The sequence below is a fragment of the Nannospalax galili genome, unplaced genomic scaffold, assembly GCF_000622305.1.
Source record: "Nannospalax galili isolate Female #2095 unplaced genomic scaffold, S.galili_v1.0 scaffold205, whole genome shotgun sequence".
In the NCBI taxonomy this organism is placed as follows: Eukaryota; Metazoa; Chordata; class Mammalia; order Rodentia; family Spalacidae; genus Nannospalax; species Nannospalax galili.
The window spans coordinates 338,338-351,724 of record NW_008353921.1 but is presented as its reverse complement, the minus strand read 5'-3'; positions in this window follow the sequence as shown (position 1 = coordinate 351,724).

Below are 13,387 nucleotides of genomic sequence, written 5' to 3'. Positions count from 1 at the left end.
TCCCTCTTTTTACCCTTTTTTTCTTTTTTTCTTCTTCTTTTTTTTTTTTTTTTTTTTCTTTTGGTCTTCTTGAGACCAGGTCTCCCTATAAGCCCAAATGACCTGGAACTCACTATGTAGACCAGGCTGGCCTTGAACTCACAGACATTCACCTGCCTCCATCTCCCGAGCGCTGGGATTAAAGGCGTGGACTACCACGCCCAGCCTCATTTACAGTCTCCATATGTTTATTTCTCTTCTTGTCTTACTTCTCTGGCTAGGCTCTCAATGCAATGCTGAATGTAAAGGTGTTAGAAGATACCTTAGTTTTCTTCCTGATTTTTTTTTTTTTTCTGGCCAAGCAAATGCTTCTGCAACTACTATTGAACTCTCTAATGCTGTAAACTATTGGCAGAGAATTCTCATTAAATCGGAGAAATTCATTCTTGTTTGTAACAAAAATTAGTGATTAGTCTTATCAACTGTCTCTTCTATGACTATCCAAATAATCTCAGATTTTTTTTCCTCTTAGAAACTATTATCATGATGGTTTGTACTAACACATTCTTTTAAAGTTGGACCAGCTTTGCTTTTACTGCTTAGTTCTATAGCATTCACTTGCTAACATCTTTAGTGTTCTTGTATCAGTGCTAATTAGGTAAACCGGCTACAGTTACCAATATTTACCTGTTCATCTAATTTTGTTTGGGGTCATATACATTACAAACTGAGTTGAGGAGCGTTCCTTCTATTTTTCAACTGGTCAATTCTTTTCATTTCAGAAATTAGTTATCTACTTAGAGCCGCAAAATTTCCAGGCTTAGTTTCCTCATATTCTACATGCTTACCTACAGACACTTGCCTTCGTTCTCATGGAATTTCTATTTTAGTCCAATTCAATATTATCATGATTATATAAATGTTACATACTAATGAATAACATGGTATATATTTACATATCCTTTCCTGTATGATTTTTGTTCTTTCCTGAAGTTGATAAAAGGCCTCTTTGTTCCTGTTTTTAATTAATTGGCAATTCTTCCTAAACCATACCTAGAACCATAAATTTCCTATTAGACAAACGATCAGCTTCATGTTTTCTGTGGAAAAATCTCTTTGAGTTCTATTATTAAATCTTGCTCCAACATGGATTCTTGTGCTGTGTGCCTGCTTCCAAAAATTTAACAGACACTTGTTTCAATTAAGATATGTGTGTCTATGCTTGCACATGTATGTGCACGTGGAGGCCAGAAGTCACTGTTGGCTGTCTTCCTCTGTTCACTCTTCACCTTGTTTTTTGAGGCAGAGTCTCTTACTGAACCCAGAGCTCATGGATTGACTAGACTGGCTTGCTAGCAAATTCCAGGGATCTGCCTGTCTCCGCACCCTAGCCCCACCAACAAAAGTGAGTTCAGGACTTTGCCATTCCCATGTAGACTTGCACTTGATGATCATGTTTCAGTATAAGTCTCTGTTCTTAACTGTACCTGAGACCATGCACCTCTTTATTGAACATCCCGTCCTCTTCCACTGTCAGGAATGGGTAGTCACCTGACTGTATAGAACAGGTGTGAAGATCTGAAAGTCTTCTTGTTCCTCAGATAGCCATGATACAGCTCCCATTTTCAGCCCTATCTCTCACTCCCCACCTCCCAGGGGGCTTCCAGTTAGGGTCCTGCAACAAGATATCTACTGGCTTCTGTTCACCCCTTTGAGGTTTAAATTTCAAATTTCTCTCCTCTTTAGTCTCGGTTATCACTGACTTTCCTGCATCCAAAATATTCTCAACATCTGTCGTGTCTTCCTGCACCATTCACAATTCCCTCTGTTCTTCTGCATTTAAGCTTTTTGTAAAAAATTGTAGCAGAAGACCTGGGTTTGAATCCCAGCACCCACGTGGCAGCTAACAACTGTCCGTAACTCCGGTTCCAAGGGATCCAACAGCCTCTTCTGTCCTCAGCCATTGAACGACACAGGTGCACTTACCTACATGCAGGCAATACACTCATACACATAAAATAAAAATAATAAATTTTAAAAAAAATTTTAATTGTAATCTCAGGGCACTACTGGTAGTAGTAGAAAATGCTGTATCTACTTTGAAAAACAGTGGAGCAGTTTTTTGAATCCCAGTACCCACATGGCAGCTAACAACTGTAACTCCAATCCCAGGGGTTCCAACAGCCTCTTCTGACCTCCGTGGGCATTGCATGACATGGGTGCACTTACCTACATGCAGGCAGTACACTCATACACATAAAATAAAAATTTTTTTTCATTGTAATCTACTGCCATTTTGAGTCTTTTGGGGGAAGAGGAGAAATAAATGCATTCACTTTCAGTGTCATCACCCCACAATGAAGAGATGTCAGAGGTTGTCAAGTACCTTGCGGGAGAAGCATCAGAAAGTGTAGAATGTGTTCTGGGCTTCTTGGCTACCTGGAGCAGCCTCTGACTTTCAGAGCCTCTGTGCTGCTGGCTGATTGCCTAATATAGTCAGAATTATTCAGTTATATGGTGAGTCAAGAGGAATTCTTTGCATGTGCGTTACAAAGAGCAGATGGGGAAGGTTGAACTGGGGATGGGGATGTCGAACTAGGGAAAGATAATTGGGTTCAATTGGAGCAATCAGAATCCTATCAGCAAAGCACTGGTGGACTAAATTTAGATGACTCTCCCTCATCGCCTCCTCCCATTAGTGGAGTTAATTCTGGGAAAGGAAGGGAAAGAGGCAATCTGGGGTGTTCTGGAGGAATGATCCAGCATGGCAGAGTTCACACCACACAACCCCACACACACACCACTATCACCACATTCAGATTCAATGAGCCAATATACGTACCACTCCAACAACTAAAGTCAAGTTTCTGAAAAGAGCAAATTTCTCATCCCCAGAGTCCTCCCACCCACTCAAAAACAGGTGGATGGGGGTTGCTGGGCTTTAGTAATGGCTACAGCCCCTACCTTATGTCCTGTGTGGGGCAGATCACCACAAACAAAAGGTATGTCTCAAACAAGGTAGCAATTCACCTTTTGCATCTTGCACACAAAGGCTGATGGGACAGTTCTGAAAGAGGACCACACAGTCGCCCCCTGAGCAGCCTGGGCTCTGATACTTGGATGAGGCATCTTTTCAAATAGCTAGGGAAATGCCCTTTGGAAGGGGAGACAAGCTATTATGGATCCCCAGAGCTCAGCATGAATGTTCACCCTTCTCTTCTGATGGTGTGCACCCTGCAAACTGCAGTCATCCTGAGAGGCCAAGCCATGCCCAAGAGGTCAGTGAGAGAAAGGCCTGGAAGAATAGCTCTTGTCCTGCTGAGTCAGCAGCTGCTATGCAGTCAGTGGGAATGGCTGCTCCTTCTCTCCTGGTGTGCTGAAACTCAATCAACGAGGAAGCTGTTTTCTTCACATTCACTTTCTCTGTGCTGTCATTCCTCACAGCCTGCACCTGCAGCTCTTGGTTTTGTGCCTGGATAGCTATGTCCCCCCGGGGGCAACTCTGAGAAAATGGCTGGCAAACATGGAAGCCTATTCCTCCAGCTTGCTTGCCCAGTCCCTTGGTACAGTTTAAAGGTATCGTCAGCGTTCTCAGGACAGACCAAACCAAAGCAACCTTTTGGGAGACTTGATGTCACATCTCTGCCTATCCTCCTATCGTCACCTGACCCACTCACCTGTCCATTCTCCAACAAGATTTTTATCTGGAAACCCTTCTTAAATAATTTTTACTGAGGGCTGGGAATGTAGTTTGCTGATAGAGTGCTTATCTAGCCTGTGTGGTTTAATCCCCAGTTTAATTTCCAGTACTGGAAAATCGGCCTAGGACAGCCTCCTGTTTCAGAACCCCTTTCTCATTGTTTGCTACTAAAAAGGGAGTAGGCAACCCTTGGTTTATAAAACCTGGATGCTGTGGATCTAACTAAACAGGCAGACCCTGGAGTGAGGAAAGGGGACAGATTCATATTGCTTCTTTAAACTAAAGGCAAAGAAGTGGGAGTCTCAAGGGAGCCGAGAGTGGTGACCAGACAGAAGTCGAGAGCCGGAGGGGTGGTGGGGTAGGTGGCAGCAGGAAAACTGGCGACTGCGTTAGACCTTCGGTACACCCCTGCACATGCAAACACTGTGCGGGTGTGAGGTTTGGAGCAAAGAGAATGGAATGAAAAGGCTGCTTGAGAGACTGCAGAGAAGAAAAGCACCATGGGAAGACAGATGATCCTGAACCTGAACTCAGGCAGTAGTGGGAGGAAGCTCTTTAGCCAGAAAAGACTAAGGATGACGCTGATCATCGTGAACCCATATCACATACACATACCCACACAATACACACACCACACAGGTCACAAACATACACACACACACACACACATATACCCCTACACAAACACTCACACACATACCAATCCACTGAGAGACTTAAAGGAATAAAACCGGCTGGAGAGGTGATTCAGGGGTTAAGAGCACTTATTGATCCTGCACAGGACTAGGGTTGGGTTCCCAGCACCCACATGGCAGCTCACAACTGTCTGTAACTCCAGTTCCAGGGGATCCAACACCCTTTTCTGGCCTTGTGGGCACCAAGCACACACATGCTGCACATACATACGTGCAGGTAAAGCACTCATACACATAAAATAAATAAACATGCCTCTCTGAGCTCTGGATTAGTCATGAAATTATGAACTTGAAATAATTATTGAAGGAGAAGGTCTAAAATTATCCCCAAGAAAATATTCAAAACTATCCACAATACAAGAACAGCATTTCCCAACAATCCTCCATGAGTGGGCTCTTGCAACAAAACAGGGAGCAAACAAGAGGATGCACTTAGAACAAGCTAAGGCAGTATATTCCAAAGCCACAGTGGCGGTGGGCTTACCACAGGCATCCTTTCCCCACTCATGACACAGGTGCATGACTGATCCAGACCTCATGGGGGAGGGGGGGCATGTTTTATGCCTTTCTTTTTTTATATAAAAAAGGCTTATTAATTTTATGTGTATGAGTGCTTTACCTGCATATATATATACATATATATATATATATATGTACTGTGTGTTTGCTTGGTGCCCGCAAGGCCAGAAGGGGGTGTTGGACCAACCCTGGATCTGCACAGAATCAGTAAGTGCTCTTAACCCCTGAGTCACCTCTCCAGCCCCTGTTTTATTTCTTCCTGTTTCCTCAGCCCATGACAGAGTCAGGGTAGCCCTGGGACTCCCTCCCATCTCCCTCATTAACCTCGGGACTCAGCAGCAAGTGCTGATAGCCTTGCCCTGAGCACCCTCTCCTCTGTCCCACTGTCAGGCTCCTCTCCTGTGTGCCCGGAGTCCCAACACTGGATGTTCCAGGGTCACAAGATCTAAGACAGGCAGGGACACTGCTGGGTATGTCTCTGAATCCACACCTGCCACCGCATAACACCTTCTGCCTTTCCGATCTTTAAACCACAAACAATGATTCACTACAAACTGTTCGACTGAGCCTAATCCCTGTTTGTTTGCCTGTCTCTCCCTGATTCCATCCCTCCCTCTTTCCCATTCCTCCTCTCTCTTCTGGTCTCAACAATTCCCCTTTTCCTTTCTCCCCTCTCCCAGTACTAACCTCCTTGATCAAACTGGCCTATGTCTCTAAAGAAAATGGCACAGGAAATTTGACAACACAGTAACTGACACATCATAATGCAGTTTTTGCTGTTGAGTGCTTTCTATTTCTTTGCTATTATAAATAACCATGTAGTGAACATTATTTTAGATTTTTATCTACATCTCTGAGTAATTCCTTCAGGCTGCTGTACTCCCTAGAGATAGCATTTTAAACACATTTTAAAGATGTGATATATTTGGGAAAAATCATTTTTACAAGAGTGCTGTACAATCTTGTCTTGTGACAAGATTTCAAGTTCATACCAACTTCAGGTATAAAATAGAGCTATACATATTTCTCTGGGGTCCCTGAAAACTCACATTCTGGAATATTCTGCAGATTTCTTGTTTGTAGAGGGCATGTCTAATCCCCTTTCCTTCACAATTAAATATGAGTTCATACGTTGGTTTGATGTCAACACAGATCTGCATCAAACATTGCCAAATGCAAATAGAATTGACCTTGGTCAAGACCCTGTTGATTTAAGCTCAATTTGGGCAAAAAAAACAAATAGGGGGCTAGAGAAATGGCTCAATGGTTAAGAGCACTGGCTACTCTTGCATAGGACTCGGGTTCATTTCCCAGCACCCACATGGTGGCTAACAACAGTCCTTAACTCCAGATCCGGGGGCTCTGACTCCCTCTTCTGACCTTCACGGCATTGTATGTATGTGGTACGTTTACATAAATGCAGGCAAAACACCCATACACATAAAATACAAATTTTTAAAAATCCAAGTAAGTTGCACATTTTCAAATACCATCAGCCAGAATATGCTCAAAGATTATTCTAACACCCATGCATTCTCTACCCAGACAATACTAAGCAACTTTCAACTCTCTTCCACATTGCCTTCAGTCCTGTATTTCCTCCCTTAGGGCAAACATGGGCCATGATGCACATCCATATTCTTTTATCTCATTTGTGACAGGTTCCAGCGGGCTGCTCCCTCCCTATTATCCAAATGTCAACATGAAAACACCAAGCATTATGTTCTCTACATGTTGCAATGTATGCCTGCAGACCTTGGCGTAACTTTCTCAATAATTAAAATGTTTAGCTACGAGGTGAGTGTCAGGGGGCTATTTTTAGGTCCACACAAAGGAATATGAATAAAGGCCTCTGTGCTAGTTTTATTCTGTTGCTATGACAAAACAGTATGATGAAAGCAACGTGGGGAAGAAAGTGTTTATTTTGTTTACACTTCCAGGTCACAATCCATCAATGAGGGAAAGTTAGAGCAGGAACTCAAGGCAGGAATCTGGAGACAAGAACCTTGGAGGAAAGCTGCTTCCTGACTCTGTCTGGCTCAATGACAGACTTAGGCTTAACTAACTTTCTTAGACACTCCAGGACCACCTGCCTAGGGATGGTCCACTCACAGTGGACTACCTGCCCAGTGCATCAATGAACAATTGAGGGAATTCCTCACAGACCAACCTGATAAACACAAGTACTCAGCTGGGACTCTTTTCAGGTAATCCTAGGCTGTGTCAAGCTGACAATTAATGCAAAGACAGTCTCCCAGATCATTTAGGTACACCTGGAATGTCACAGACTAATATGGGGTATATACATGCCAATCAAATAATCACAGTACATTTGTAATAAAGGCATTTCTGCAGTTGTAGTATTGGTACGTGTGAGCAGGTGGGTGGGAGAGTGGATGGTAGAGCCAGAGAATAAATCCATGACACAACACACAAAGACAAGAGGCCTTATTAATGGTGCGTCTGTAAACTACTGCACCATAACAAATACAGTAGTAATCTCAGTTACAAATAAGACATGTGCCAGGTATGGTGGTACACACCTTTAATCCTAGCACTTGGGAAGTAGAGGCAGATGGATCTCTGTGAGTCCAAGGCCAGCCTGGTCTACATAGTGAGCTCCAGGCCAGCTGAGGCTACAGGGAGATCCTGTCTCAAAACAAAAACAAAAACAAACAAACAAAGAAAAAATAAATAAGATAAGCTTGCAAATTTCTCACTCAGGGACTAGAAGTTTGCTAGTCATTGACCCTGGTTTTGCCCAGGCTTAGAGACTACAGAGCAGATTTGGTTCAAGTCTATTCCATGCATCTGAGGCCTCCTTAGACCTGCCACTACATAGTTATCACAGAGGGAAGAGGGAGCAAGCAGGCAAGAGACAAAACCTAACATTAAGCCTCTGCTTACATCATGTGAACTAACACACTGTTGGCCAAAGGTGTGACGCAGAGTGAAGCCAAAATCAAGATTAAAAAGGAAATACAAAATTCTTCTGCAGATGGAATGAGACTAATAAACTAATCTACCACAAGCTAGATCTTGAAGAACTGAGGAATGTTCTAGACAGAGGCGGAAGGAACCAGTGGTCCCTGGAGAGAAACCACATCAAGGAAAAGTAGAGCCACACAAAGACAAAGTGCACATTGCGGAAGCTGTGGGTGGTTTGAGGGCAGAAGCTCAAAAGAAGCAGCTCAGCGGGGGAGGCAGAGCAGCTATAGGAAGCTGAGGTATGAAAGGGAGGCGGTGGCTAGTATCTCAGAACAGGAGGAATCCCAAAAGATCTAGACAAATTGGTGCATGGTTGGAGTTCTGCTCTCTTTGTTGGGTCTTCAGAGGGCTCCTGCCTTGTTTCTTGGGGTATTTACTATCGGATGATGGAAAAACAAATGAATGAATGAATGAATGAATGAATGAATGAATGAATCCTCCCATCATCCATCTGTGCTATCTAGACAATCAATACTACTTTTACTTTGTCAAAGAATTTTAAAAGCCACTCTAAAGGGCTGGGGCTTAGTGATAGAGAACTTGCCTAGCATGTGCAAGCCCCTAGGGCCAATTCCCAGTACTGCCAAAAATAAATAAATAAATACATAAATAATAAATAAATAAATAAATAAATAAATAAATAAATAAGGGGCTGGGAAGATGGCTCAGTCAGTAAAGTATTTGTCATGCAAGCATGAGGACCTGAGTTCTGATCCCCCAGAACCCACATAAAACCTGAAGAGAGGTGTGTGTCTGTAATGTCAGAGCTGGAAGGTGGAGCTTGTTGGCCAATCTGACCCAATCAGTGAGCAACCTTGTCCAGAGAAAAAAGGTGGAGAGCAACTGAGGAAAGTGCCTGACATTTTCCTCTGGCCTCCACACGCACACATCTACATATACCTATGCACATAAATCTGCACACACGTGTGCGCACACACATCACGCACACACACACACACACACACACACACAAAAGCATAAAAAGGAAAACACACTAGCTCCTTTTCCTCATCATCTCTACTGCCCAGCATGGATCTAGTAAATCCTTACTGTATATGACCAAGAAACAGAAAACAACTAAGAAGCCTCCCTTTTTCTTTTCCTATTTTTCAAAATTATTGTAGCTTCTGGTAAGGTATATTTATTGCCAGAATGGCACAAAATGGTGTGAATATTCACTTCCTGTCCCCAGAAATAGCTGCTTTTCATTTTGATGTATAACTTTCCAGATTACATGTAATATAATTACATAAATAGAATCATATGTCCTATCATTACTTAGCTGTTAAGAACAAGTTGAAAACATAATCTGTCATATCCTTTTTAATGACTGTACAGTATTTCATTGACTATGTCATATTATTTTATCAGTCTCCAATTTTCACCACTTGGAATAATTCTCTGTATCATACATTTTTGCTTACTTATCTAGGTAATTTTTCTAACTATATTGCTAGAATTAGAATTCAATGTTCATGTATATCTTTATAAAATGTTCATATCGATTGTCAAGCTTCCTGCCAGAATGGCTGCACCTATATGTGTTCCCCACACTGGTGTTTGTGTATGGCCTTCCTCAAAACTGACAACACTGGATATTTTTCTAATTTGTTTTTTTAATTTTTTGTTTATTTAATTTTATTTTATGTGTATGACTGTATTGCCTCCGTGTATTTGTGTACCCGTGTTGTGCAATGCCCAAGGAGGCCAGAAGAGGGCATCAGATCCCCTGAAACTGGAGTTACAGACGCTTGTTAGCCACCACGTGAGCGCTGGAAACCAAACCCAGGTCCTCTACAAGAGCAGCCAGTACTCTCTCATATGGTACAACAGTATACCAGACCTTCTTGCTCCTCTAACTGTAACTTAACACCCACTGATGAACTCTTCCCTATTCCTCCACACACACTCCCTCCACCTGTGGTAACCACCATTCTACTCTTGTCCTCTCCCCCTCTCTCCTTCCCGTTTTTCCTCCCCATCCCTCTCTTTCCCTCTCCCAGACCCCCCTCTCATGCTGAGTGACCCCAGCCCTCTACTCTTAGGTTCTATGAAATTAGCTTTTTCAGACTCCAACACGTGAGGCCACACCTCACTTATCTTGCCTGACTTGTCAATCTCCAGTTCCGTTCGATCATCACAAATGATGAGATTTCATTCTTTTTATTGAGTAGCATTCCCTTGCAAATATTTACCACATTTTCTTTATTCACTCAGCCATTAATGGACACATCGATTATTTCCATTTCTTGGCTGATAGGAATATTGCTGAAACAAACAAAAGAAGAGGCTGCATCTGCCACACAGATTTCTTTCGTATATGTACCCAGGGCGGAATTACAGTGCAATATGGTAGTTCTATTTTTCAGGATCTTTAAAGTATTTTATGTGTACGAGTGTATTGCTTGCATGTGTCATGCATGCCTGAGAAGGACAGAAGAGGGTGTCAGATCCCCTGGAACTGGAGTTACAGACAGCTGTTAGCTGCCATGTGGGTGCTGGGATTCGAACCTGGGTCTTCTGGAAGAACAGCCAGTGTTTTTACCTGCTGAGCCATCTCTCCAGGCCCTATTTTTCAGGGTTTTTTTTTAAAGGAATCTCCAATGTTTTCTGCAATAACGATACAAAGTTACATTCCCATCAACAGTGTGCAAGTGTTTTCTCCACATCCTCAACAACACTTGTCTTTTTTTTTTTTAATAATTTTTACTGGGTGAGGCAGAGTCTCACTGTATTATGATTTGCATTTCACTGATGATTAGTGATGTTTAGTATTTTTCATGCATGCAGGTCCATTTGTATGTCTTCTTTAGAGAAATGCTTATTTATATCTATTGTATCGAGTTGTTGGAATTGCATATGTATTCTGGATATGGACTCTGTAGATGTAAGAATGGCAACTGTCTTTCGTTTTGTACATTGCCTCTGTACTCTTGATTGTTTCTTTTGCTGTGCAGAAACTATTTGATATAATCCTAATAATTTTTGCTTTTTTTCCCTCCGTTTTTAGGATCTTGTCAAAAAAAAAAAATCCCTTGCCCATTCCAATGTCCTGATGCAGTTGTCCTGTGTTTCCTTCTTTTTTTTAAAGTTATTTTTATTTTATGTGTACAAGTGTATTGCCTGTATGTATGTGAGTGCACCTGTGTCCTGCAGTGCTGCAGAGGTCAGAAGATGGTGTTGGAGTCCCCTGGAACTGGAGTTAAGGACAATTCCTAGCCACCATTGAACCTGGGTCCTCTGCAAAAGCGGTCAGAGCTCTTAACCCCTGAGCCATCTCTCCAGGCCCGCCCTGTGTTTTCTTCTATTAATTTTCATAGCTTCAGATCATACATTTAAATCTTTAATTCATTTTGAGTTGGTATTTGTAACTGATTGTTTTGCACATTGCCAATGTGAATAGTTTATTTCACTTTTTAGTAAACTGAAACAATGACTTTAAATTTGTATTTTTTAATATTTTATTATTTTTATTTTATGCGTATGAGTGTATTGCCTGCATGTATATGAGTGCACCTGTGTCATGCAATGCCACAGAGGTCAGAAGAGGGTTTCGGATTCCCCTGAAACTGGAGTTAAGGATGGTTCATAGCAGCCATGTGGGTGCTGGGAATCGAACCCGGGTCCTCTGCAAGAGCAGATATATATATCCCAGCACTCTAGATGCAAAGGTAGGCAGATCTCTGTAAGATCAAGGCCAGCCTGGTCTACATAGCAAGTTCCAGGCCAACTGGGATGCTACATAAAAAAAAAAGCTATTAAAAAATTCCATGTTAAACTTCATGTTGACATGCCTGACAATTACCTGAAGTGAGTGGTATTTTTTATAAATAAAAGTACCTTAAAATTGACTCTGAGGAATCTAATCACAAATATCCAATTGGTGTATTTTGGAATAGATCAAACTCCACTGATAACATGGAAAACATTGTGAATCTATGTCCTCCTCCACCCTAAGCAACTTTCCCTCATGATTTTATGAAATCTTATTAAAAATACCATTTCTGTGTTATTTAAATTAGCTTCAAAAAGGTGCAATTTGTAATACTAAATTGCAAGGCATTTTATAATATAAAAGTCTTGAATAAAATATTAGTAAGTCATACCCAGAAGTGTATTAGAACTGTGCATCATAACCCAGTAGGGTGTATTCTGGGAAGAGTGGTTGGTTCAAGACAGATTTCTTAGCATTGAAATCCATCAGGTGGTAAATGGGGTAAAAAATGCATATGGCCATTTCAATATATGTCAGAATGCATTAAAACATAATGTCTATTTCAGAAGATGATAGCGACAGTGACAGAAATAACAATGACAACTTAGAAAGTAAGGCTAAGGTCACTTTTTAAAAACCATAATCCACAAGCATCAAACGTGTGTAGGTATGTATTTGTGGATTTTTTTTCTTGTTGCTGTTGTTTGCTTGTTTTAGTTTTGGTTTTGTTTGGTGGGTTTTTGTTGTTGTCATTTTTTTGTTTTGTTTTGTTTTGTTTTGTTTTGTTGTTGTTTTGGGTTTTTTGAGATCAGGTCTTTCTGTAGCTACTGCTGTCCAGGAACTAGCTATGTAAACAGGCTGACCTCAATCTCACAGAGATCTACCTGCCTCTGTCTCTCCAGTGCTGGGATTAAAGGCCTATACCAGAGTGCCCAGCCAGCTTATTTTTTGAGACAGGCTATCACACTGAACCTGACCCTTACCAATTGACCAGAATGGGTGGCCAGCAAGCACCACAGATCCTTTTGTCTCTGACTTTCCAGTGCTGGGATCACAAGTACACATCACCATGTCTGGCTTTTATGGGGATGCTGGGAATCCAAGCTCAGGTCCTCATGTATACATAGCAAGCCCTTTACCAAAGGAGTCATCTCCTCAGCTCCAAAAGCAGCAAACTTAATGATAAGTCATTAAACCAAGCGTACACGTGCATGCCTATAATCCTAGAAACTCAGAAGGCTGAGGCAGGAGGATCATAAATTTAAGGTCAGCCTGGGTGACATAGCAAGACCTTGAATCAAAAGAAACAAACACAAAAAAAATGTAAACATTGAAGGAATCTCTAATAATTGGGATGTTCAATATTTCTGCTGTAATCAATTTTTTTCCGTAGTCATAGAACAAAGCCATTAGGCAAGAAAAAAAAATGAGGAGACAGATACTAACAGAAGCAGCTAATTATCTTTATTTCTAGGCTATATTCCTTTCCTCCTAGAACATCCTTAAAAAAATTATTGACTCTAATAAGAAATCAATAAGGTAGCTCACACACGTACACATACAAAAATATATATACAATTCTATGACCTTATCTTTTTTATATTTTATTTATTATTTTTATTTTATGTGTATGAGTGTATTGCCTGCATGTATGTGAGTGCACCTGTGTCATGCAATGCCATGGAGGTCAAAAGAGGGCTTTGGATTCCTCTGGAACTGGAGTTAAGGATGGTTCTTAGCCGCCATGTGGGTTCTGGGAATCGAATCCAGATCCTCTGCAAGAGCAGTCAG